Source organism: Podarcis tiliguerta (genome assembly GCF_965153285.1).
Source record: "Podarcis tiliguerta genome assembly, chromosome: 11".
NCBI classification, from domain to species: Eukaryota; Metazoa; Chordata; class Lepidosauria; order Squamata; family Lacertidae; genus Podarcis; species Podarcis tiliguerta.
In genome coordinates, this window is record NC_139544.1 from 12936179 (window position 1) to 12962376 (window position 26198).

The window sequence follows — 26198 nt, forward strand, 5'->3', positions numbered from 1 at the left end:
TGTGCATGGCTTCCCTCCCAGTTTCTGTCCACTCCCACCCCCCCCGGTGGTCTCTGGTACTTGAAGTATCTGGCACTGGGTATCTGGCCTTTTTTGCTCTAAAAACAGACACCAATCCCTGTAGGCTACATAATCAGAGCCTCTGCCACTATCCTGTGTCATTTATTCCGTAGGGACTGGCTGACTTGTTAAACCCATTTAATGGAAGTCGTTTGTTGTATACAGTTCACAACCCTGTTATTACAAGTATTCCTTTTCTTTTCTTTTTTAAAATATTTTTATTGGTTATTAACATACAAAATTATAAAACATACCACACAATTTATCACAAATACATTCTTATTGGACTTCCATCAGCACCTCTGATAATCCTCCGTGTTAATCACTTCTTACACATTTCGTAACTTAATATTGCCTTTACATTCTTAACATGTCACGTCTCCTTCTCCATTTTTGCAATATTTCTAATATTATTCCTCACAGAACTTCTTGCAAACCAACAAACACCGTCTGGTCATCACAAATACTTTTCAAATAATCCGTAAATTTACTCCAGTCCTTGGTAAACTTCTGGTCCCGCCGGTTTCGGATCCTTCCTGTTAGTTTGTCAAGTTCCACATAGTCCATTAATTTCATCCTCCATTCTTCCATCGTTGGTAATTCTTCTTGCTTCCATTTTTGGGCCAATAGTATTCTTGCTGCTGTTATTGCATATAGAAAAAGCTTACATTCCTTTCTATTTATATCGTTTCCAACAATACCCAAGAGAAATGCTTCTGGTTTCTTTATAAATGTATATTTCAACATTTTTTTCAACTCATTATATATCATCTCCCAGAAGCTTTCACCTTTTTACATTCACAAGCATTCCTTTTCTGTGGCTTGTCCCCCATACCGACACAGGCAAAATTGATTTGTAGCCATTTGTTGAGTATTCGTAGTGATGCGCAACAACGCTCCAGCTAGCTAATTCTGCAAGCATTACTTCTGGGATTGCAAAACTGGAACAAGAATGGCCAAGCTGTACTGAGTCAGATTCTCAAACCTTTATTGGTGTACAGTGGCGTAGCGTGGGGTGTGCAGGGGGGGCCGGCCGTACCGGGCGCAACATCGGGGGGGGGGGCGCTCTTACTCGCAGCTCTCTGCCCCTACCTGGCTCACTCACTCTCTCTCACTGCAGTGCTGGCTGTGCGAATCCGATCCAAGCCGCCGGGTCGCCGCCCACTGTGGAGGGGAGGGTGCCAGGCGTGCGGTGCGGAGAGCGAGCGAGGGACTATCGGGGGGGGGACAGTGCAGGGGGGGCCGCAAAGTACTTGCCTTGCCCTGGGTGCTGACAACCCACGCTACGCCACTGTTGGCGTACGGACCGTACTGAGTCTTTCTTACCACATTCTTTCCTCCATTGCAATGGCCTCTCGTGTTCCTGCCATCATTCCTGCAAAGTACAGGGAAAGAATTCACACTTGCTTCTGGCACTGCACATGATGTCCCAAGACACTCAACAGGGTGTACCTTCACAGCAAACAGATATGGGAAAGTACCACTTTTCCAAACTTCCCCGCCTGGCTCTACTGGTGAAATGAATATATAGTCGTGACACAATGTCCCTAGTTCTTGTGTTTAAAAGATCTGGGGTTACTGGGTTTCCTCTGGCAAGAGAAAGGATTTGGGTTGAGTGAAGTTTACATAACTAGATGCTGCCTTGTTGCACTGGTATACAGACAGTACTTAAGAATCGGTGTGGGAGCAACTTGTTACATTTAACAAGCGTGTATTCTGAATACCTGAGGTCACAAATAAATTAGCAAGCAAATTGGTTCTCCTTCTACCCCTTGTGCTGTTGTATTAATGCGCAGCATAGATTTGCACAAGAATGGAGCTTCAGTAAGGCAGGAATGCCCAACTGCACAAGCCCGGTACAACCTCTACAGAAAGCAAACAAATAAAATCTTTAAGGGTGATGTGAATAAGAACAGCAACAACAACAAATAATCCTGTGACAGACATTGTGGCAAGAAAGAGCCCATATCGCAGGGATTATTTATAACTCAACATTATGCTACATCAGCTCTTTTTTTTGCTTTCTATAGCTAAGAGATCCTGAACCTGCCATAAATATGTAAGGACCTTTTTGTGTCATTTTATCTGTAGGACACGTGTATAAGTACAACCATAAATGCATTCATTTCCTTTTACTGCACAAACTCAGAAATTGGTTGGCGACACCCAACCAGTACATGTGGCTTTTGGAATCACTGTAAGAATTTTAAAAACAATAATAATGTAGTTGTTTCTAGTCCTAAAGCCTTTGCAAGTTTGAAAAATGTGAGGGTATGTATTTCAAAAGGTTCACAACAACAAAACAAGAGAATATTTAATTGTGTCAGGGAACCCAGGTTTCTGAAGCTTATTTCAATTATTTTAGCAGGCACTGTTCTTAAGGCTATTGAGCTTAACAATTTTGTATTCCAGAACAAATGTGTTGCCCTGTTCATGCAAATGGTCTTAATTTCGTGAAGCCAAAACAAGCAAACGATACACATTATAAATGTGTAAAGAAACCTGGCACTACATTTTTACAAAGCGTTACAACACAAATGTGGAACATCGTTACCTAGAGGTTTACAGAGGCAGGGAGCAAAGTAGCCCAGAGATCCTTCATTCTATTGACATTTGAGAACTGTGACCTAAGTATTGGAGACCTGCCTGGTGTCTACTAAATATGTGGCCCTGAGGGCAGACCGACCCCTGTGAACCCCTCTTGCCTCTTTGGTCCACCATGTCCTGATCTCACCTCCTGAAATTGAGAGTAAATTTATTAGGATGATGAAAACACTGGCAACGGTTGTGGGCATCGTTAACATTGGGTCTTCGCTTCAAGGAATGACCTTATTGGTAGGGTATTAATTTGTTAGGTTGAGAGGGTTCGCTTGGAGTATACTTTAGGACACGGTCACTCTATCCCTTGCAAATAAGCCTTAAAATAAACAGAAACAGAGGCAGAGTTCCAAAATTATTCTAAAAAGCTGTTTCATAACTACTGTGCTTACCAAGCCAGATATTAAATAGTCCACAATGTTTTCTAAGGACATTTGAGAGGCTCTCCCCATCCCACCCTTTGCAGTGATCACAACTTACATAACAAGACTGTTCACCATACTGGAAGAACTGAGCCCACAAAGCAAACCAGGTACACTTATAGACCACATAAGAGGATTTTTATTTTTTGCTATGTATTCTTTCTTATGCTGGGTGAATCTTGGAATTTATTGTTTGCATCTGTGGGTTAACACTTCAGCCAAGGCTAAATATACTCAGCACTTTAAAATCCACAACAGATTCTGGTTTCAAAACAAAGAATCGAAATTTTGTCATTCTGGGGAAACAATTGAGAATACTTATTCAACCAACTGACAATAAAAACCAGAAGGAGAAAGGGAACTGTATACAGCAACCTCATCCTTTGGACACTGAACATCTTGACTCAGGTTATGTTGGGTTTTTGAGTCTAAACCAAAAACAGTACCAGCAAAATCATGAGAACTACAAAACATATCTTTACCAAAATGAAAGATGAGGTTATCTGGAGGCTAGACACTAGACCAGTCTGATCCCAGACTTGATGCTATATGGACTCAGAATGGGTGAAATAATCTCTGTTTCATTGCACACATGGCCAAAAAGCTTTTGACGCTGGCTAGTCTGAACTCATGGGTAACTCGGATGGTACAGCTGCTCAGGGAACAAGACAATGTACAGCCCAGCTTCTATGAGGGGAGGAAATTCATCTGTTTGGCTAGGATTTAAACTTCACCCAGATGATGGCTTTCAACGTTTCAATGAAAATAGGGATGTCCTATGGGCATTTGTCCCAGGATGTAGGGAAACTTGGAGGAGGAGGAGGAGGAGGAGGAGGAGGAGGAGAATTTGGACTTGATATCCTGCCTTTCACTCCCCTTAAGGAGTCTCAAAGTGGCCAACAATCTCCTTTCCCTTCGTCCCCCACAACAAACACTCTGTAAGGCTGAGAGACTTCGGAGAAGTGTGACTAGCCCAAGTGTGACTTCCCCACTCAGCTACTGCATGTGGAGGATTGGGGAAGCGAACCCAGTTCACCAGATTACGAGTCCACCGTTCTTAACCACTACACCACACTGGCTCTCAGGGGACAGCAAACCAGCAGTGAGGATGCTGAAGGAAGAATACATAGTAGGCAGCATGCTAAGAAAGATGACTACACAATGGAGAGATGAAGAAGGAGACTTCAAGAAACAAAAATAGATGGTGAAACCAAAGAAACTTCACAATGCTTAAGATGAAGAAGGTCTCTATGCTATTGGGAGCAAGAGAGGAACACTAGGAAGCCTGGCTCTGGACAGAATCTCCCCTTTTGACCCAGATCACAGCTTGAGGATATCACTAAGTCCAGCACTGGGCATTCAGGTTGTGTTGACAGTTTGCAGTGACTTTCATGAATTTTGGCTGCTCTACAGTACATGGGATTGACCCAGAAGAGCATCTGTGAACTGTACCCTCAACTGGTCTAAAATGTGGTGGACAGATTGACTGTGGTTGACCACTGAGAAAATGTCACACCAGAATGGAAAGCACTTCACCGGCTGCCAATTTGTTTCCAGGTTCAATTCCAGATGCCAGGTTTTGCCTTCAGATTTGTAGATGGCCTGGCCCAGGTATTGGAATGAGTGTCTACTTCCACCTGAGCCTATCAATCGAGACCTTTTGAGAGCCCCACCTTCTACCATGTGAGTGGTGGCTGAAGCAAAGGCCTTTTGTGGTAGTACCCAAGCTTATGATCCAGTGTGGACTATGAGATCATCATCTTAGGCACTTCTCTGTGTGCCACGTCTGAGGACGGTCCGGAGGGTGGTGATGAGAGAACAGGCCTTTTCTGCAATTGCTCTCCAGGGATTATGCCTCCATCAGGCATAATTTTGTCATTATTTTGGTGCCAGGCAAATAAGTTTTTGCTTTCCCCAACATTTTGGCTGCATCAGTGATTGAATGTTGTGTGTGTGTGTGTGTGTGTGTGTGTGTACTCTGATGATGTCTTTAATATGGTTATGTATTTTCATTACTGCCTTTTATCCTTGTTGCAAACTGCACCAGGACTTTTTGTTGCGGGAAGCAATTCGTAAGTTGAATAAATCTTGGTATTCAAAACGCCCACCCAGCAAAGCACTCACAGGTTGCAAGAACCAACTCTCCACGTACTGTTAGGCCAGCATAGAAGGCAGAATTGACCCAGGCAACCCTGTCAATACTGTAAGGCATGATAGACTCACTGGTCCAAGTTTCCAGTGGGTAAGGTAATATTCCTCTGGAATGCTCTGCAATGAGTCTTTAACGAGACGACGTGCTGTCAATATGCAAGATGAGACTTGGTGAATGAAAAGCATCCAGAAAGAGCACTCTGCAGTGAAGCTATTTCTTTGAAACCTATGCCATTCCCCTAGGCTACCTTTGACATATCATTTTGGGTGGAAGTGGTAAAGAGAACCAACAAAATGAGTTTGGTAATGCTTTTCTATCAATTGAGCCATGTTCCTCCAGCCTCAATCAAGCCCTCCTTCAATGCTTGCAAACCAGCCCTTTGTTAACTCACTTACATTATTGTGCAGTCCTCCCCAAGAGAGCTTTCTGATTACAAATGGATTTCTTTTTTTACCCTTGGGCATCGTGTCAACTGACCAGCATGAATCCTGAATTTTGGAAAGAGTCATTAAGCAAAGCGGCAACCGAGCAGCTGGAACAGTATTACTGCTCATGAGGAGCAGTAATATAGCATGCGGGGGGAGGCAAAAGGGGCAGTTTCCCCAGGTGCAAATTTGTTAGGGGTGCAAATTTCAACATCCGGTGCTGCCTCAATACAGCTGTGTGCTTCCGACACTGGGCTCTGTTAAAAACGGCTTCTCCATGCGAACCAGGAAGTAACATCTGCAGACAGCGGAATGACTCTTCTTTTCTTATCTCTGCAGTTTTGATCTCTTGGGTGACATGGATGTCATTAGGCAGTTGAATGCGCATGCGTACTCCATCCATTTCCCTCTCGCCATGCAGCCCCGGGTACTGGCAACCCACGCTACACCACTGATGAGGAGGACATTCTGCTAGAAGCAAAGGTGGTACTCAAAACCACCTTGAGGACCTGGTCTAAAATGCTGCACCTTCAAGGTGAGTGTAGGCAGGGCTTTTTTCGGGTGGAACTCACCAGAACGGAGTTCCGGCACCTCTTTGGTGTATTCCAGCACCTCTGTAGTATTGCAGCACAGCAGCACGGCGATTGGTGTGGTGCAGCAGAGGGAGCCATCATAAGGTGCCAAAACCGTTGGTAGGGTGAGTGGGTGAAGAAGAGATTACTTAGGGGCAATCTCTCCCCTCCAAAAAAATAGCTCAACAACCTTGACTGCATGCTCAACAAAGTTTGGTTGGTTGGTCCCCCTAAAAAAAAGCCAACAAGTTCTGGAACCTCTTTTTCAAAATTATTTATTTTGAAAATAATGTATTTTGAGAATACTGTATTTTTCGCTCTATAGGACGCACTTTTCCGCCTCCAAAAATTAAGGGGAAATGTGTGTGCGTCCTATGGAGCAAATGCAAGCTCCTTGGCTTCAGCGATAGCAACGCGAAGCCTCTGAAGCGCAGAGGGAACGCTCCCTCCGCACTCCGCAGGCTTCGCATTGCTTTCGCTGAAACCTGGAGAGCGAGAGGGGTCAGTGCGCACCGACCCCTCTCGCTCTTCAGGCTTCAGGGATAGCCGCCTGAAGCCTTCGGAGTGCAGCGTGAGTTCCCGCTGCGCTCCGGAGGCTTCAGGTTCCTTTTGCTGAAGCCGGGAGAGTCTTGCTCTCCCGACTTCAGCAGAGAGAGCGAGAGCTGCGCAGCGCCCCTTCAGCCAAGCAGGAGGAGAAATGGAAGGGGCTCCATTTCTCCTGCGGCTTCGCTGAAGGGGCACTGAGCAGAGAGGGGGAGATTTTTTTCCCTTGATCTGCCCCTCTAAAACAAGGTGCGTCCTATGGTCTGGTGCATCCTACAGAGCGAAAAATACAGTAAATGCCCTGACAAATAAACAGAAGTGTCAACTGAAATCTAGAGGGATAGGTTGAGGGGTATCACAATAGAAACTACCGGAAATATTCCATGGGCACCTGATTATCCTGGAATTGTATGCAATTGTATGAGAAAGAGAATGACAGCCAGCGACTCTAAGTTTGCACACAGCTTGGGGTACTTGGGGACAGCCAGAACAGCCCAAACTGGCATTCTGGACAGACTTCCAAATAACCCATGCTGCTTCCTTCTGATTTGCTCACTATATTCTTTCCTTTTGGCTGATGGGCGCATGATTGCAGCCTCGAGGAGGAACGGCTGCAACCTGAGACTCTCTGGCAGCGAGCGATACTGGGTAACTCAGGTTCATCTGCCTGACATCTTTTCCATAGGATGATTCACAGCCAGGCTGCCACCTCTAAAAAGGATTTAAGGAACAGTGGTCAGATATAACACAGGATCAAATGCGCAACTGTGGTCATGATGCCCATATGATTGCTGCAGATGGAAGCTGGTGAAACTTCAGAGACATTATGGCAGGGCTCCAATATATCAAGCATATGTGGTTGGCAAGTAGACGCCGGCCAGTCTTTGCCAGAGGGACCAATATTGGCAATTGGAGCCACTTGATTTTAACATTTCAAAACTTTACTCCATTCCCCCTCTTTCTGCGGTTCCTTAAATTTGCTTTAAATATCTTCGGCATATCCAAATTAACTTAATTTGCTCATTTATTCATCTTCTTTAAATACACACGCTTAAGAAACTGCAGGTTATTACAATATTCCTGCCAATTTATCTGTAAATATTCAATAAACCATTTTCATTCTTTTATTGGTGTACTTTCAATATGGTAGACACCATTTACAAAGCAGAGTGCTTCTCTCCCCACATTTTCTGTAAAAAGAGCATCAATTTTGACCTACCCCTTCCATAAGCAACCTGCAGGGCAATCCCTTTCACACTGGGTGAATAATAAGAACAATTTTATTATGTATACCCCGCCCATCTGATTGGGTTGCCCCAGCCACTCTGGGTGGCTTCCAGCATATACAAAAACATAATAAAACATTAAACATTAAAAACCTTCTTATACCTTCAGATGTCTTCTCCTTCAGATCTCCTTGACATCTGATGGGAGGGTGTTCCACAGGGTGGGTGCCACTACCAAGAATGCCCTCTGCCTGGTTCCCTGTAACTTCACTTCTTGCAATGAGGGAACCGACAGAAGACCCTCGGAGGTGGACCTCAGGCTGAACGATGGGGGTGAAGATGCTCCTTCAGGTATACTGGACTGAGGCTGCTTAGGGCTTTAAAGATCAGCACCAACACTTTGAATTGTGCTCGGAAACGTACTGGGAGCCAATGTAGGTCTTTTAGGACCAGTGTTATATGGTCTCGGCGGCTGCTCCCAGTCACCAGTCTAGTTGCCGCATTCTGTATCAGTTGTAGTTTCTGGGTCACCTTCAAAGGTAGCCCCACAAAGAGCGCATTGCAGTAGTCCAAACGAGAAATTACCAGAGCATGCACCACTCTGGCGAGACAACCTGCGGGCAGATAGGGTCTCAGCCTGTGTACCAGATGGAGCTGGTAAACCCTGGACACAGAGTTGACCTGTGCCTCCATGGACAGCTGCAAGTCCAAAATGACTCCAGGCTGCACACCTGGTCCTTCAGGGGCATGGTTACCCCATTCAGGACCTGGGAGTCCTCCACACCTGCCCACCTCCTGTCTCCCCAAAACAGTACTTCTGTTTTGTAGGAAGGAAAATCTGTTGGGGTAGACTAAAGGGTATGTGCAGAAAAGCCATACACACAGATGCATAAAGTAATGATGATAATAATAATAATAAAATGATAATTTCATCCAAAATCAAGCCGCATCCTAGTTTCACTGTTAAAAATCTCACTGTGTTCATTTAATACAGAGGCAACAGCACTAACTTACAGCACAATCCAAACCCAAGATCCAGCAGGATGAGAGAGTTTGGATTTGGCCGACCTTGGGCTTTCCTAGCCAGTGGCGTAGCGTGGGGGGTGCAGGGGGGCCGGCCGCACCAGGCGCAACATCGGGGGGGGGGGCACTCACACTCGCAGCTCTCTGCCCCTACCTGGCTCACTCACTCTCTCTCACTGCAGTGCTGGCTGTGCGAATCCGATCCGAGCCGCCGGGTCGCCGCCAACTGTGGAGGGGGGGGTGCCAGGCGTGTGGTGCGGTGCGGAGTTAGAGTGAGGGACTGTCTGGGGGAGGGACAGTGCAGCGGGGGGGCGCAAATTACTTGCCTTGCCCCGGGTGCTGACAACCCACGCTACGCCACTGTTCCTAGCTACGCTGGCCTGAAGTCTCTCACTGCAGCTCATCTGGGGCAACTGAAACCTGTGCAACTTGCACCAGTGTAAGTCCCCCCAAGGGACATTGTGGCAGAGAGCTGAGGGCGGGACACAACAAACCCTCTTCTGCTCAGCCATGTGACCTAGGGCCCAACCCTCAAAACCCGGGCCCACACTCACCTGCCACTTCTACTGGCAGTAGCCTCTCCCAGGGGGCTCCTGAACAGTGTTTACAATAGTCAACTCTGTCACTGAAGTTAGGAAGATACTGAAGAGCATCCATTAGAAGTGATCCAAAACAGTGCTAAAATGACACTTGCTAATCTCCCTATTGCAATAAATAAACTGTGGCCAAGATGGCCAAGGTGCGCAGCCTGGGAGTCATTTTGGACTCACAGCTGTCCATGGAGGCACAGGTTAAATCCGTGTCCAGGGCAGCTGTGTACCAGCTCCATCTGGTACGTAGGCTGAGACCCTATCTGCCCGCGGACTGCCTTGCCAGAGTGGTGCATGCTCTGGTTATCTCCCGCTTGGACTACTGCAATGCGCTCTACGTGGGGCTACCTTTGAAGGTGACCCGGAAACTACAACTAATCCAGAATGCAGCGGCCAGACTGGTGACTGGGAGCAGCCGCCGAGACCATATAACACCGGTCTTGAAAGACCTACATTGGCTCCCAGTACGTTTCCGAGCACAATTCAAAGTGTTGGTGCTGACCTTTAAAGCCCTAAACGGCCTCGGTCCAGTATACCTGAAGGAGCGTCTCCACCCCCATCGCTCTACCCGGACACTGAGGTCCAACACCGAGAGCCTTCTGGCGGTTCCCTCACTGCGAGAAGCCAAGTTACAGGGAACCAGGCAGAGGGCCTTCTCGGTAGTGGCGCCCTCCCTGTGGAACGCCCTCCCACCAGATGTCAAAGAGAACAACAACTACCAGACTTTTAAAAGACATCTGAAGGCAGCCCTGTTTAGGGAAGCTTTTAATGTTTGATGTATCACAGTATTTTAATATTCTTTTGGAAGCCGCCCAGAGTGGCTGGGGAAACCCAGCCAGATGGGCGGGGTATAAATAATAAATTATTATTATTATTATTATTATCTATCTGAAGTTCTGAACATCAGACTCTTACTGACTGGACTGCCTTCTCCCTTAGACTAGAGATAGGGAAAGGGAAAGGGAAAGGACCCCTGGACAGTTTGTTGTTTAGTTGTTTAGTCGTGTCCGACTCTTTGTGACCCCATGGACCAGAGCATGCCAGGCACTCCTGTCTTCTTCTTACATTCCAGGTTCCTATGCAATATTTTTCTTTACAGCATTGGACTTTCCTTTCGCTTCCAGGCATATCCGCAACTGAGCATTCTTTCGGCTTTGGCCCAGCAGCTTCATCAGTTCTGAATCTACTTGTACTTGTCCTCCGCTCTTCCTCAGTAGCATGTTGGACACCTTCTGACCTGAGGGGCTCATTTCCCAGTGTCGTAACTTTTATTTATTTATTTTTAAATGATATTTTATTGATATTTACAAAAGGGAAGAAAGAAAAAAAAATACAAAAATGATAAAGAAAAACAATTTAAAAAAACCACAATTCAATTTTCATAATATGTCTTGCATTTGCTTGTTTCTCGGACCTGCCCACACCTCTCCTCTTTGTATTCCAATTCAATTTATTTATTCAGCAAATCCTTTCCCTCTACCTTATCCTTATCTTAGTCTTAATATATTATGCCTTTAATTTTTCACCTGTTAACATTCCGTTTTTACATATTCCTTCGTACCGTTGTTACTAAAAGCCCCTTAACCTCAATCCAGCATCATTCTAACATTCATTAATTTTATAATATTTCTGTAAATAGTCTTTAAACTTCTTCCAATCTTCCTCCACCAACTTTTCTCCCTGGTTTCGGATAACTTTTATATGCCTGTTGTCTTTGTCCATGGAGTTTTCTTGGCAGGGATACTGGAGTGGCTTGCCGGTTCCTGCTCCAGGTGGATCACGTTTGGTCAAAACTCTCCACTATGACCTGTCCATCTTAGATGGCCCTGCTCATAGCTTCTCCGAGTTATTCAAGCACCTTCGCCACGGCAAGGCAGTGATCCATGAAGGGGATCACAGTTAAGTCCAGTCAAAGGCGACTATGGTAGAAGACACTCCTAGCCACTGAGGTAGATGCATGCAGGAGCACCCCCAGACTACTAACTTGCTGTTTCAGGGGAAGCATGACCCTATCCAAAGCAAATAATCGACCCATTATCTGGACCCTTGGCCTTCCCACCGGCCCATTGAATGCCCCATTCCAGGGCTTTCCAATGGTTCCCACTGGCAGGGTCCCAGACAACATCACTCCTGTCTGCCTGTTCAGTGAGTGGAAGGGGGAGCTCTGTGCCGGTGGGTTGGCACTGGTATCACTCTGCTGGCAATGGGGTGAGCTGGCGGAGGTTGCCAGGGCTGCCCCTCTGCCCAATGTCGCTCTCCACCCAAAGGGGATTTGCAATGCACAGTTAACTCTCACTTTCTTTCTCTCTCTCTCTATCTTTGGAGGATTTAATTCTGCAGGGAAAGCCAGCTGGTCCCTTCCCGTCATTAAATTCTCCTAAATCGATTGAATTAAAGATGGCCAATGCCCGCCAGAGCAACAGCTCAGCTTTTCCTCTCCCCCATTCGGCTGCTCGCTCCATTCAGCAACCGATCTGCCAATCACCCAAGTCGCCCTGTTTCCTCTCTCACACACCCCGGCTCTTGCTTTCCCAGCCATATAGGACATGTAAGCCTGCTTCAGTCTCATTCAACTTGACACCTGTTTCGTTTTAAAAGAGGCTCCTATAAATAGAAGAGGGAATGCAAATCTCGGTGGCTTTGCACTGTATTCTGGAAAAAGCAACTTGCAACCCCGTGGGAGGGGGGAGGGAGGCGAGAAGGAGGGGGAAAGAGACACTATCTTGCCTCAAAACATGGCAGCTCTATTTAAGGGCCGTTGCTTTTAATTTAAATGCTCATTTCTTTTTCTATTTTCAGATCCTCCCTGGGATTTTAGGAATGTTGAGACGTGCTGCTTATAAAGCCCTAAGTACAAGATGGTCACGGACGGCTGGAAGGAGGCATGTTCTAATGGAAACAAATCACTTGTCAGCGAACAGCCTTCAAACTTTGAACAAAAGCTCAAAGGGCTCAGGAAAACAGACATGTTGGTTGGCTTCTAAGGCTGGGGGGACGTTCACAGCCCCCCTTCCCCAAAAGCTGCGCGGTTATTTATTGAAAAGTTAATTTATATCCACAATTTGGAAGAGGTGGTGCGACGTCAGCATTCCCTGTTAAAAGGAAATCCGTGGGATTTCCATCCTTCCAAGCTCAACTTGACTTTGCAAAACAAGATCGTGGCTCAACTGGAGCCTGTGCTTTCTAGGGAGTCTCTCAGAAATACATTTGAAACCTCCCCAAAATGAGTCTCTTCCTCTTGTTTGAAACATGCCAGCTGCTTTCCGTTACAAAATCTTTCTTTCAGCTGTAGGGTCTTGTTTAGTATATACTGTAATTCTCTATGGTAGAACTGGGATGGATTCCTCTTGTCAATGAGGTGATATCTCTAGTCAAAGTGGGACATGGGTGGCACTGTGGTCTAAACCACTGAGCCTCTTGGGCTTGCCGATCACAAGGTCAGAGGTTCAAATCCCCGCGACGGGGTGAGCTCCCGTTGCTCTGTCCCAGCTCCTGCCAACCTAGCAGTTCAAGAGCATGCCAGTGGGTTTGAGCACCACATTTGGCAAAGATTCCTGCATTGCAGGGGGTTGGGCTAGATGACCCTCATGGTCCCTCCCAAACTCAATTCCTTGATTCTCTGATTCCATGAAACCAATATCCCCCCTCCCCTGGGTTCCATCTATTCATGAATATCTACCTTTCACAAAGCACATTTGTGCACATACAAACACCATTCTGCCTCAACCACATTTGAAACCCCCCCATGTACTCACACAAACATATACCAGCTGACATCCAAAAACATGACATCCATTCACGTTTGTTCCCTGGCTGCAATCAACAAATATTCACTGGCTGTTGAGTGTCTTCCAAAGGTGAACTTCCATCAGCCGACATCCACAAACATCAGTCTGCTTTAGCCTTGTAGCCTCCACCAACCTCCGAATCCAAAAACCACTGGTTTCCATCCACCAACATCTGCCAGCTTCTCAAAGGTCCATCATGAGACATCCACCAGTTTCCAACCACAGATACCAGCAGCCTTCAAGCAAGCAAGCTTGCCTTATTATCGCTCCCTAGCATCCCACTGCCAGAGGATTGCCTTCTTCCATTCACCAGTTTGCCTCCTCCAAGTGGAAGAAACCTGGGCAGTGCTGAATGTCACATCCATTGCCAGGTGTGTCGTGCTAGAAATAAAAAGAGGGTTTCCCCCTTGGCCTGCCTTTATATGCACTCAGTTGCCCAGTGCTTTTGTGACATCACAAGAAACCCACAGCCAATGGCAACAGCTGGGGAGGCATCACCTTCATTGCTTTGAGCCTCACAATGGCAAGTGGACCTATCAGTAATTGTGTGCTTGTTTGTTCAGGAAGTGGGTGGAGCTCTGGTCTAAACTACTGAGAATTTGGGGCTTCCCAATAAGAAGGTTGGTGGTTCGAATCCCCGTGACGGGGTGAGCTCCCATTGCTCGGTCCCTGCTCCTGCCAACCTAGCAGTTTGAAAGCACGTCAAAGTGCAAGTAGATAAATAGGTACCTCTCCGGAGGGGAAGATAAACTGTGTTTCCATGCACTGCTCTGGTTTGCCAGAAGCGGCTTAGTCATGCTGGCCACATGACCTGGAAACTGTACGCCAGCTCCCTCGGCCAATAAAGCGAGATGAGCGCCGCAATCCCAGAGTTGGTCACAACTGGACTTAATGGTCAGGGGTCCCTTTACCTTTAAGATCCCAGTAGTCCATTCAGCACAATATAGGAAGTGGGTTGGTCTTCTGTGTTGTGGCACCTACTTCTTGGGATTCCCTCATTGTCTTCTTGGTGCCTACTGAAGACCTTCTTCTTCCCATGAGACTGTTAAATAGAGCTCTTTGCCAGTCTGCATCTGTATTGGAACTGTTTTTAGATGATTCAATGTGTTTTTGCTGCCCTTGGGCTCCTTTGAGATGAAGGGTGGGATATGAATTGAATGAATGAATGAATGACTGGGTTTGGCAGGATCTCTAGACTTGTGTACCTTTCGATTCCTTCTTCCCTTCTTGGTTTTCCAGTCCTACTTGGAGTGCAGTTGCAAATAATAATTTTCTATATGAAGCGGCAATTTGTGGGTTGCCTCAAATCAGGACAGGGCTATCGCTGCACATGGTGGTGAGAGGGGAGAGGAAGTGAACACAGGCAAAATCACTGCTTAGCATTCATGTCTGAACCATCCCTGCGATCTTTAGCTCCAGTTCATGTTAAGTTATTTGAACAGTGCCCTTCCTTCTTTTATTGGTGTTTGAGATTGTCATTTACTCAAATGTATATGTATGGAAGTGAGTGGAAGTGAGAGCTGGACCATAAAGAAGGCTGATCGCCGAAGAATTGACGCTTTTGAATTCTGGTGCTGGAGGAGACTCTTGAGAGTCCCATGGACTGCAAGAAGATCAAACGCATCCATTCTTAAGGAAATCAGCCCTGAGTGCTCACTGGAAGGACAGATCGTGAAGCTGAGGCTCCAAGACTTTGGCCAGCTCATGAGAAGAGAAGACTCCCTGGAAAAGACCCTGATGTTGGGAAAGATGGAGGGCACAAGGAGAAGGGGACGACAGAGGACGAGATGGTTAGACAGTGTTCTCGGAGGTACAAACATGAGTCTGACCAAACTGCGGGAGGCAGTGGAAGACAGGAGTGCCTGGCGTGCTCTGGTCCATGGGGTCACGAAGAGTCGGACACGACTAAATGACTAAACAACAACAACAACATTTTTGCTTAAGGTTCTCTGCCGGCTCCTACCCAAAGTTTGCCATGCCTTTAGCTTTATCTGACTTTGCAGGATGTTGGAACTATAATATCAGAAAGCTTTTGGAATACTAAATCCTTTACATGCAGCAGGAAGTCTGGGTCTGGGAACGGTATCTCGAGTGATATCTTATTTTAATATTTTGTATATATTTTGTCCGTTATTTATTGTTTTCTTAAATTTATATACTGAGCTTCATCTAAGGATCACAGGGCAGTTTACAGTATAAATTTATCATCAATATATATATTTATCAGTACATATACAGTACAGTCATACCTTGAGTTACAGGCACTTCAGGTTGTGTTTTTTCAGGTTACGGACCCGCCAAAACCCGGAAGTACCGGAATGGGTTATTTCCGGGTTTCGGCGGTCACACATGTGCAGAAGCATTAAATCGTGCTTTGCGCATGCGCAGAAGTGCCGAATCGCAACCCACACTTGCGCAGACGTGCCGCTGCAGGTTGTGAATGCTGCAGGCGAATGTGCATCCCGCATGGATCATGTTTGCAACCTGAGCGTCCACTGTATATATATTAACATCACTACTGATGGTCTTTATTTGATTTCGTTTAATTTTACACAATAACCTACCTGAACACCTGTTGACTATTTAGAAATCTTATAAATAGTATTTTATATCATTGTTGTTGTTGTTTAGTCGTTCAGTCGTGTCCGACTCTTCGTGACCCCCTGGACCAGAGCATGCCAGGCACTCCTGTCTTCCACTGCTTCCCACAGTTTGGTCAAACTCATGTTCTTAGCTTCGAGAACACTGTCCAACCATCTCGTCCTCTGTCGTCCCCTTCTCCTTGTGCCCTCCATCTTTCCCAACATCAGGGTCTTTTCCAGGGAATCTTCTCTTCCCATGAGGTGGCCAAAGTATTGGAGCCTCAGCTTCACGATCTGTCCTTCCAGTGAGCACTCAGGGCTGATTTCCTTAAGAATGGATGTGTTTGATCTTCTTGCAGTCCATGGGATTCTCAAGAGTTTCCTCCAGCATCATAATTCAAAAGCGTCAATTCTTCGGCGATCAGCCTTCTTTATGGTCCAGCTCTCACTTCCATACATCACTAATTTTATATCATAACGTGTGCCAAAAGGTGTTAATAATAATAATAATAATAATAATAATTAATAATAATAATAATAATAATAATAATAATAATAATAATAATTTATTAATATATTTATACTCCATCCATCCGGCTGGGTTTCCCCACACACTCTGGGTGGCTCCCGACAGATTAAAAACAGAATAAAACATCATATGTTACCAGTCCAGTGAATGCAATTATTAATCATGGTGATAACAACAGGAGCAATTCAAGGTAGCCTGTGGCTGTTGGGTTAGAAATGATAGATCCTGAATCCCGGTCTTTAATATATTACAAAGAGCTGAACACAATATAAAACGCAAATAATAAAATGCAAATCACAGGACTCTCCCACCCTCAGCGCATGCAATCACTCTGCACCATACATAAGCGAACAGTTGACAATTTTTGCTTGGCTTAGCCAAGGCTATTAGCTGTACAATTATACTGAACAAACACTTGGCTTCCAGTAAATGACCAATCAATAAATATAAAACCAGATCACATGAGACTCCCACTGTCTCCTTCTCTGCCTGCACTGCCTTTGTAGGATTAATTTGAATTAACAACAATGCAAACTCTTCATTATATGTCTCTTTCTCGAGAGGCGTTTGGCAACGTGAGCCTTCAACCACTTATGTTTGACTAACGTGTATCATATTTGCATAATATAAAGAGACAATTGAGCTCAATGATTGACTGCCTGGAGAAATGCACTGTTAATTTCCACTAAAATTAGCACTGTTCCTTTAATTATCCTAGCTTAATTGCTACTACGTCTGGCTTTTGAAGAAAAATATTTCAAACATTTTATATGCGAGTGTTTTCTTGTTTGTGACATTCTCAAGAGGGCTTGAAATGGCTTTTCTTTTCGGTTCCCATGAACTAAAGCCATAAATGGAGAATGTTATGCAAATATGAGTATTGACTTTCTAACATGATCAAGAAGCCTAACAGCTTTCAGTATACTGTATAATCAAGTTGCTCCAGTATTAAATATAGTACGCTAAGTTGTTCTCTTTATGCATATTTATGGAGAGTTAAGATCCACTGTGTTAAATGAGGCTCTGTCCAGTTAAATTTTGTGAAAGAAGAGCAGTCTAACTTTATATTTCTCAGTTCAAAGTATCCCTATGTATGGAAGGAAGGCTATAGCATCCTTGTATTCTGACAGCTGTGTTGTCAGCGATAATGTTCATTTACATGGCCAGTTACTTATTTCATTATTCTTATTTATTTAACTTCTAGTTAGGCTGTATACACATTAACATTCATTCTAGAATCAATGCACACAAAGTGCCTATTTTTTCTCCGTAGCTCACAAGCAATCTAGATCTATTGCTTCTTCTTTCTTTTTTTTGCCCCTGAAAAATGCTGATTGAGAAACTGGTTTGATTTCAAAAATTAAACTGATTGCAGATTGGTTCTGCAGCGGGTCTGTTCAAAGACAAGATGTAGACCAGGCATAGGCAAACTCCGGCCCTCCAGATGTTTGGGACTACAATTCCCATCATCCCTAGCTAACAGGACCAGTGGTCAGGGATGATGGGAGTTGTAGTCCCAAAACATCTGGAGGGCCGGAGTTTGCCTATGCCTGATGTAGGCAGTTCTGGCAACGGGGAGAGTTTGTGTTTGTGTTTCTACCTGAAGAAGCGTCTCCACCCCCATCGTTCAGCCCAGACACTGAGGTCCAGCGCCAAGGGCCTTCTGGCGGTTTCCTCACTCCAAGAAGTGAGGTTACAGGGAGCCAGGAAGAGGGCCTTCTGCGCCCACCCTCCCACCAGATGTCAAGGAAAGGCAGTCCTGTTTAGGGAAGTTTGATGTTTTATCGTGTTTTTGATATTCTGTTAGGAGCTGCCCAGAGTGGCTGGGGAAACCTAGCCAGATGGGTGGGGTATAAATAAACTATTATTATTATTATTATTATTATTATTATTATTATTATTATTCCCAGTGACATAGTGGGTAGGCATATACCAAGACTACAAACATCTCTTCCTTTTTCATTCATCTGAGGCATGAGGAAAAGGCATGGATAACACAATTGGGGGTGGGGTGCAAATGCATATCACGTAACCCCACCCAGCCTTGTGGTCAGCAGGAGCTAGAATCAATCTGGATTGAAAGTGACATGTTGAAGACGAGCAGGCACAATTCTGGGTCGAGAAAAGCGACACATTTGTGCCACAAGTGTGTCATTGTGTATGCAGCCTAACTCTTTCTTGATAGTGTTTAAACGCTGTAGCCAATGATTGCTATTCAGCTCTTGTCACACCGATTTATCCGTGATTGGTTGTCCCAGAATGGGCAGAATCTGCATATGCATCGAGATTGCATACAGTTTCTTGCTTCTGCACCCAGATCCCCTTCCACTTCCGCTGCAGCATTTCTCCTCTCCTCCTTCCTCTCCAACACCGCCCCCCCCCCGATCCCTAGAATGTCAGGAGACCATCCTGAACACCATGGGATGTTGTTGAAGATTTCAAGAGAAGGACGATTTGCCAAAAATTGGGTGAGCCTTCAGGTTACCCTTTCCTGTTCAGCAGTGTTCCTTGGAGCAAGGAGGAATTATTGCACTCGTGTAACAATCCATTTAGCGCATGGGTAGGCAGACTAAGGCCCGGCGGCCGGATCCTAACCAATCGCCTTCTAAATCCGGCCTGCGGACAGTCCAGGAATCAGCATGTGTTTACATGAGTAGAATGTGTACTTTTATTTAGAATGCATCTCTGGGTTAGTTGTGAGGCCTGCCTGGTGTTTTTACATGAGTAGAATGTGTGCTTTTATGTAAAATGCATCTCTGGATTATTTGTGGGGCATAGGAATTAGTTCATTTCCCCCCCCCCCAAAAAAAAAAAATAGACTGGCCCCCCACAAGGTCTGAGGGACAGTGGACCGCTCCCCTGCTGAAAAAATCTGCTGACACCTGATAGTGCTATGTTGAATGCAACCCTTTATGTGGACGTTAAACTCGACTGAACAATATTCATTCATTCATTCATTCATATACCACCCTATACCCGGAGGTCTCAGGGCGGTTCACAGGACAAAATCAACATAAAAACCACAATATATATATATAATCAAAATAAAAACAACAACCCAATAACCCATTTTACATTTTAAATGGGCATAGGATGTCAATCACATCAACCAAAGGCCTGGTTAAAAAGGTTAAAAAGGAATGTTTTTGCCTGGTGCCTAAAGGCGCCAGGCAGACTTTCCTGGGGAGAGCATTCCACAGACAGGGAGCCACTGCAGAGAAGTCCCCGTTCTCGTGTTGCCACGCTCCAGACCTCTCAAGGAGGAGGCACATGAAGAAGCATCTCAGAAGATGATCTCAGGGTCTGGGTAGGTTCATATGGAAAGAGGCGGTCCTTGAGGTATTGCGGTCCTGAGCCGTTTAAGGCTTTATAGGTCAAAACCAGCACTTTGAACTGGGCCTGGAAACTAACTGGTAGCCAGTGCAGTCAGACCAGGATCGGTGTAATATGCTCAAACTGTCTGGCTCTGGTGAGCAACCTGACGGCTGAATTCTGCACTAGCTGAGGTTTCTGAACTTCAAAGTCTCTCAAAATTCAAACTCTCTCAAGCAGAGTCGTCCTTTAAGCACTGTTCTCTGTAACACATGACCACCTCAGGTGTAAAGCAGCTTCGTGCAGTTATGATGGCAGTGCATGGCTCTCCAGATACTTTGACTCATTGGTGTGTACCAACCCCATCCAACAGTTACATGTGGTTCATGACCCCAGCATTTCTTGCATATGAGCGGCTAAACCAGTTTACATTCGGGTTCAAGTGGGCTGGGAAGACTGCGGGTAGCTCAAGACTGCTTCTGCTTATGTGCTTAGAAAAAGGTGCGGTTCTTCGGCACGGGTTCCGTTGAGTAATACCTAACGAATGAAACGCAGAAACCAACATTCCAGCTGTAGCTTATCTGCCGCCTTATCTGAGCTCTATTAAAACCTGGACCAAACTAGACAGGATTCCACGAAACGATGCAAATAGAGATGACCTCCTGTTCACCAAGTGTCGTCAAGATTGTCTTGATAAAAGTCTGTAATTTTATCAGGGCGAGTTGCCTGAAGCCCCAAGCAAAAAATGTCCCTGTCTCCTTGCCATACTCAAGGAGTATTTGCAACGTATTGACCTGCTAGCATCTAAAAGGGAGATGGAGGAGTGAAAGTGGATATTTTGCCATTGATTGCAGGCATAAGAATTCCCTAATCCCAGATTTGTGTGGGCTGGTTGTGGTTCCTTGCAAAAGGCACTTGGATTCAAAGCTTGACTCAGCCACAGACTTAATGGGTGGCCTCTGGTTTGTGGGTGAGGTTTCTGGGTCTGTGAAGTAGATATAAAAGTGATTATCTCACAGATTGTATTTAACTCCAAGTAGGCTTGCTAAGATTTACAAGACAGAATCAGATAAGTGCTGGAAGTGTAAAGAGGTGGAGGGAACGTTTTTTCATATGTGGTGGACTTGTAAAAGGGTAAAGGAGTATTGGGAAATGATTTATAACGAATTGAAAAAAAATGTTTAAAATTACTTTCCCCCCAAAATCAGAGTCCTTTCCGTTGGGGAAAATACAGACTTAAATTCCTGGGTGTCAGAAAAGGTTATTTATGTATGCAACAACTGTGGCCTGTGTTTTGTTAGCCCCAAAATGGAAAATGAGCGAGGTCCCAACCAAAGAAGATTGGCAACTTAAGTTGACAGAATATGCACAACTTGCAGACTTAACATATAGAATAAGAGAACAAGAAGAACATATGTTTAAAGAAGACTGGAAAATGTTTATTGAATATATGGAAAACAATTGTGTACAGCTGAAAACCCTGGTAGCACTAAGATAAATTCAACAGAGTAAATAATTTTTGGTGGCTGTAAAAGTAGAAAACTGATGTATGATATGTAAAATGAATCAAGGAAAGAGAAAGAAGGAAAGTCATCAATATTTTAAGCATGTAAAATGTTTATTTGAAATTGTAAAACAGAAAATTAAAAAATAAATAAATAAGTGATTATCTCGCATAGCTTCTAGTGAGGAGGAACATGTAACCACCATATGTTGCTAACCCTAGGCCTTCAGAACAGGATGGACTATAAATATACAGACATGGTGCCACTCGAGTCACAATAATCCAAATAACCACATTGCCACCTGGTACCTCCAAATTTTTTGGATTACAGTTTTTTGGACTCATACGGCGTTGGTGTGCTAGTGGGGGTTGATGGAAGTTGTATACCAAAGCAACTAGAAGGCACCAGGATGATCAACACTGCTCTGTGTTCCAGAATCTTCTTTTAGTATGTTTTCAGAAGATTCTAACATGGCCCATGTAGGCCCAATAGTGCCCTTGAGGACATCTTTAAGTGCCTGCAAACTCTCTGTCCCCACCACAATATTGATAGCGCGTTTCATCATGAGGTGGTGTCAGTTTGCATTTCATAGTACAGAAAGTACTGATTTGATCTTTCCTATTCTAATAAATTCAAGAAGGTTCTGGAAGCTTCTCTGTGTGAAAGAAGCAAGCAGAAGGTTCGTGATGTTTGGGTTATTCCTGAGTGCAGCTGGCTTAAACTGGTTCTGCTTTCTCTTTCAGTCAAGGTCATGCTGACTATAATAAATAAGGCCAGAAGGAGCCTGAGTTTCACTTTCTCTTTCTATCTCTTTTCCTTCTGGTGTTCTGTACATAGTATGCTTAGTGTTGAGGTTTAGACTTATTGTAAGTTATTGTAAGTTTAAGCTAAGCCTGCTGCAACTGGATTTCTTATGGACAGGGCCAATCCTGAATGTATTGGATTTGCAACCATTATGCTCATTTGCCTTCAGTTGCAGTAAAGCTCTGCTGGATGAAATATAATTGCTTCTGGTCTATTTTGGGGGAATTCTGCAACATGTTTAAGTTGGAATCTGTTCTGGATCCATATTGAGTAGAATTTCAATGACAACTTTCCCCCAGGGCCTGTTCAAGACATTTTGCTGCCTAAAGTAATGGACAGGATTGTGCCCATCTCCCAAGGCACATCTAGAAGCCAACTGGATTAGCAGTTGAATCTGACAGGAAAAAGGGCAGTATCTTCTACTGTACAGTGGTACCTCGGGTTAAGAACTTAATTCGTTCTGGAGGTCCATTCTTTTTTTTTATAATAATTTTTATTAATTTTAACATATAAATTAAAATGCATACCACAAAACTTCACCACTTATACAATCTTTTTTTCTTTTTCTTTTTTGGACTTCCATCAGCACCTCTGATGATCCACCATTTTAACCACTTCTTATGCATTTCTTAAATTCATATTGCCTTTAATTATCTTAACTAACCATCCTCCCCTTTGTCCAATTTTGCAATAGTTCCAATAGTTCACCTCACAAACCTTCTTGCAAACCTACAAACGTAGTCTGATCATCACTAATACTTTTGAAATAGTCTATAAATTTACGCCAGTCTTCTGTGAATTTCTGGTCCCGCAGATTTCGGATCCTTCCTGTTAGTTTATCTAGTCCTGCATAGTCCATTAATTTCATCCTCTGGAGGTCCGTTCTTAACCTGAAACTGTTCTTAATCTGAGGTACCACTTTAGCTAATGGGGTCTCCTGCTGCCGCTATATGATTTCTGTTCTCATCCTGAAGCAAAGTTCTTAACCCAAGGTGCTATTTCTGGGTTAGTGGAGTCTGTAACCTGACGTGTCTGTAACTTGAAGCGTCTGTAACCCGAGGTACCACTGTACTTGAGGGCCGCAGACTAGTGGTGAGGTTGGACAGGGTAGGGCTCATGGCACTTCACATCTCCATCCACTGCTGGCACCTCGGCATCTGCTGCCTGAGGCAACTGCCTCATGTTGCCTTATTGTAGGGCCGGCCCTGTCTCCCCAGCCCCCTTGAAAGTATATAGAGTTGGCAGAAGAAGTGGGAAGAGTTTTCCTTTTTATACACTCTCCAACTTAGTTTGGAAGCTGAGCAGAAAGTGGAACAATCTAGTAGGCAGGACCAAAAGAGGAGCAATCTGAGAAACTGGGGGAAGAAAATCAGAGTGATCAGAGGTGTGGCAGAGAGCAGAAAGTGCTTCACACACACACACATGCAGGCTGGATCCAGTAAAAGACATCCACTTGCAACTGCAAACCTAAAGCACGGATCACATCTATCTGCCTTGACTCAAGCACACAAAGCACAGTTCTGGTGCATCCCTTGGCACAAAAGATGAGTCCTTATGGACCTCCACGAAACCCTTCTGGATTTCTGCAAAACCACCATCCAATCATACGCAACCATTAGCCTATTTTTAAAAACTTGAGGATTCATGCCTTGCATTGATGTGTCTGTGGCATTGCTAACAAGCATCAGATTTGGGGGATCATTCAAATCAGAGGTGGACTTAGAGGAATGTGATTGGTTCGCCCGTATTGGGTGCTGAGCCAAGGGGGTGCTGCGAGAGATGCCACAACAATGATGGAGAATGGAAGGCGAGAGGTAGGGTGGGTGGGCCAAATTTGGGTGCTGCACAGGGCACCCCTGAAATTTGAAAGCCCCAAGTCTGCCACTATGTACGTTCAAACAGATGTGTTTCATTTTGTTGGATCTGACTTTTACCCAAACTCGTGGAAAAGTAAAGAACGTGTGTGTCACTTTGCCTGTCGGTCAGGGGAGCAGTGGAGGCATGGATGCAACCAGGGGTTGCCAGGGTGACGATGACACACTCTCAGATGTATTGACAGGCCCCAAATGGTTAGCAATTAGCACTGTAATGCCTGCAACTGCAAATGAAGAAACACCAGAAGGAAAAGACCATTATTTCTGTGGGTACTTGTAGCTGCAATTGGCGCTGTATATGCCAAAAGTAGGGATATCTGGAACTCTTGGTTCTGCTGCTTAACTTTAACACTCCTAACAAGAAATCTCTGAAACAACAAGCCAAAATGACTCAGCAAAATACAGCTCAGCTAAGAAAAAGACATAGAAATTCAAAACACATCTCTCGTGTTTGCTTAGATGCAAAAAAGTATGCTTCTTATTATCATTTGTAAGAAGAAAAAAGAAAAAAAATCACATCTGAAACATTAACTTTTTTCTTCTTTTCAATTGGAGAAGAGTTATGTAAGTGAAAGAATTAAAAAATGAGGTGGTAATAATGAGTCACTGCCCTTTTTCGCAAACTGTGTTGCATAACCCTCCCAGCAATAAAGAAGGAAAAAAAAAACACCACACAACAACCCTAAAGCAGCCAGACCTTTAAAGCGAGTTGAAAGTTCTGTTACGAAACCTAAAGCTGTTTAATAAAAGCAGAACTCTCGCGCTTCCTTGAAAATTCACCACACCTATGTCTGACGAAAGATTTGCCAACTGTCCAAAAATAGAAACTTGGAACACAATCAACATAGATATTGTGTCAGCTGACAACTTCAAACAAAGCTCTAACACAACAAACGAATTTGATTTATTTCATTATTATTTTTTAAGGAGGTAGGGGAGAGGGGTAACTGTGCAAGGCCAGAGTTCATGCTTGCAAAGAGCTAAGAAAAAGTATCTGAATGGGAGCCAGTTTGAATCGGAGTCCTATTGAAGTCAAGAAGATTGGCTTGGCTCTGGCCCAGATATTCCTGTGCAAATGGCTTGCAGATCGGGATTTTACAGAGTGATAACATTTCTATTGTACAATAAAGACTTTGTCAGCTCTTGCTATTTTTGTGCTTGTGGCTGACTGTAATGAGAACAATTCTGAGCGTCGTTTCTATTCACCGTGTAAAACCCCATCTAAACCGAGCTATCAACAAGCTGATGTAACATAGTTTATATAATAACGCTGAAGTGCTTTGCTGCCTGATTATTGTTACAATTAACCACATGCCTTTTAAGTACATTATGAAAGCTCTCGCCTGTCCCAGTTAATGAAACAAAGCCCAGCAAACTTGCTGGGACTCTGCAGCAAGTTGCCTAAAGGGCTGAGAGACAACTAAGGTTATGATTGATGCCATTTTTGAAACGGCAGCAGCTATCAGCCTGCATGACCTAATTCACAGAGCAAACATTAACCTAATTCATGACAGATGAGAACCAAAGTTGTCTCTTCGTGTTTCAACACAGAGTACGAGAGGTGGCAAAGAGCCTCCCTCTTCTTATGGCCCAGATCTGCCTCACCTTACATCACTTGGCGGGTGTCTAAACCACGAGCCTCTTGGGCTTGCCAATCAGAAGGTCAGCAGTTCGAATCCCCGCGACGGGGAGAGCTCCCGTTGCTCTGTCCCAGCTTCTGCCAACCTAGCAGTTCGAAAGCATGCCAGTGCAAGTAGATAAATAGGTACCGCTGCGGTGGGAAGGTAAACAGCGTTTCCATACGCTCTGGTTTCCGTCACGGTGTTCCGTTGCGCCAGAAGCAGTTTGGTCATGCTGGCCACATGAACCGGAAAGCTGTGTACAAACAATGTCTTCTTCAGTCTGAAAAGCGAAATGAGCACTGCAACCCCATAGGCACTTTGACTGGACTTAACCATCCAGGGGTCCTTTTTTACATCACTCAGTCCATTGTTTTACTAGAAATAGGACTACAGAGGGGCCCATACCCTCCAACACTTCTCCGATGAAAATTTGTTGTTGTTTAGTCGTTTAGTCGTGTCCGACTCTTCGTGACCCCATGGACAATAGCACGCCAGGCACTCCTGTTTTCCACTACCTCCCGCAGTTTGGTCAAACTCATGTTGGTCTCTTAGAGAACACTGTCCAACCATC

General features: G+C 44.6%; 2 long non-coding RNA genes across 2 annotated transcripts; one reads left to right on the forward strand and one right to left on the reverse strand.

Annotated features, from left to right (window-relative positions):
- Positions 1–419: 419 nt before the first annotated feature.
- LOC310660126 lies at positions 420–2751 on the reverse strand. Its single transcript, XR_014503219.1, has 3 exons — positions 2615–2751; positions 1343–1435; positions 420–1038 (listed from the first exon to the last, which is right to left on the reverse strand). It is a non-coding gene; the product is annotated as an uncharacterized lncRNA (long non-coding RNA).
- Positions 2752–3077: 326 nt separating this feature from the next.
- LOC310660094 lies at positions 3078–13659 on the forward strand. Its single transcript, XR_014503176.1, has 3 exons — positions 3078–3190; positions 5997–6192; positions 12411–13659. It is a non-coding gene; the product is annotated as an uncharacterized lncRNA (long non-coding RNA).
- Positions 13660–26198: the final 12539 nt, after the last annotated feature.